The 1,827-nt window shown below is 38.9% G+C and overlaps 1 long non-coding RNA gene across 1 annotated transcript; it reads left to right on the top strand.

Annotated features, from left to right (window-relative positions):
* Positions 1 to 256: 256 nt before the first annotated feature.
* Positions 257 to 1,524, top strand: LOC109273276 (uncharacterized). Its single transcript, XR_002082962.2, has 2 exons — positions 257 to 373; positions 1,396 to 1,524. It is a non-coding gene; the product is annotated as an uncharacterized LOC109273276 (long non-coding RNA).
* Positions 1,525 to 1,827: the final 303 nt, after the last annotated feature.

Here is a 1,827-nt window from a genome sequence, read left to right as displayed (position 1 = left end):
CTGCTGGTAATTATCCAACAGTTGGCTTAAAGTGCACCCCAAAACTGACACCTGATGAAAGCCAAAAGATCCACTAACACATTCAAGTCTCAGAGCACATCAAAGGCAGAGCAATGCCTAACATCACTTGGAATCTCCACTCTCCCTTCAGTGTATTCCTAGCATTGTGACTCTAGAATCACATTCAGAATCCCAAGAACAACAAATGGCATGACTACCACATGCATGCTGTAGTCTAGCGTAATATTAAAGATCTTGAAACTCTGAACGCTGCTCATGAAACAACTAAAAGAGGATGAAGAGTTCTGGATGGGCATTCCCATCCCCAGGCAGGGACCACTGGCCTCTCTTCTGAGGCCTCATGGCCCTCTGTGTATGTGTTTTTGGTTTTTGTTGTACTTTGTCCACGCTCTCATAATTATCTGTTTATGCATCCATGTCCCAAACTAGACTTTGATTTCCTCTATGGTAGGGTCTACGTTTGATTCCTTTTTTGATTTTCCAGTCTAAGACACTGCCTGGCATAGACAACTCATTTAATAAATGTTTGTTGAATTAAATTGAATCCTAGCTTCATAAACAGAACCGTAGAACTCATACTTACCCAAGATGATAATAATTCAACTTTCTTGAATTTATCTTCAAAGAACTTGCTAAAGTAGAGCAACATGATAACATCACGACCAACTCTCTTGTTGGGTTTGAACATGAGATTCCTTCTAGGGGAAACCTGTCAATCTCTGTTTAACTTGAGTCTAGATTTCAAAGGGTAAAATTCAGGTAGTACCCTGGACCTCCAAATGAGTTCACGATATAGGAGAGTTTTATCAAGTCCCCTATTTTCTCTTACCCAGGATTCATTCAAGGTCAATACTGGTTGATGACAGCTCTCTATCTTTCTCTTCAAGAGGCTTTGCTAAATGTGGATGGAGATATAAAGAAACTCAAATTATTGGTCCCTTGGGATCTTCTCAAGAGATTACTGAGTGGCTGGCTGGAGTTCCTTTAGCATAGCATAGAATATAAATGTTTTGGCTTCAGAATCAAATTGATCTGGGTTTAAATCCCAACTATAACTTTCAATAGCTGAGAGACATTGGGTGTGTTATTTTATCTGAACTTTATTTCTCTCAGTTAGAAAGTGAGGATAAAATATCAACTTACTGAGATTGTGCAGCATAGAGTTTCTATGCAAGTACTCAAAAACTACTAGTTACCATTGTCATGAATAATTATTATTCCACACAAGTGGCTCCAGAGAGGGTAAAGTGTGATGTTGCATACACCTACCTGGCCCAAACTTAGAGGACACATCTCCCTACATATTTCTTTTCTCTGATGTAGACCATCTAACAGTGAGGCCATAAGTAAAAGTGGTTTTATCTTGGTCCATAGAACTGCCATCATCAAACAGAGAAGACCAATACCTAACGGACAAATTGCTGTGATATTCCCATTCTCGGTAACTTTATGCTTATCTATGAAGTTCTTCCCCTTCTTTGGAAATGAAACCATGATTAATTATTTGTGTTCAGCCCATCCTAACCCAAGGCCACCAATATTTTAGGATTAAAAGTCTCAGAAGCACCACAGTTGAGAAATTTCTGTGTCTAGCTAAAATGGAGTAACAGGAACTAGATTTATTCTCCCACCTGAAATAACTTAAAAAACAAACTAATATATGAAACAATGGGTTTCAAGATATCGGACATCAGTGATGCTCCTTGAGAAATCAAAACAAAGGAGATGCTCCCTACAATTACTGTGACTTTCCACCTGGAGAGTTTCCAGGTTGCACAGCATGGAAAGGAAACCCAAGTAGAATTT

The sequence above is a fragment of the Panthera pardus genome, unplaced genomic scaffold (assembly GCF_024362965.1).
Source record: "Panthera pardus isolate Hobbes unplaced genomic scaffold, ASM2436296v1 HiC_scaffold_7, whole genome shotgun sequence".
NCBI classification, from domain to species: Eukaryota; Metazoa; Chordata; class Mammalia; order Carnivora; family Felidae; genus Panthera; species Panthera pardus.
Note: the sequence above shows the minus strand (reverse complement) of the source record. Positions and strands in the feature narration are given on the sequence as shown.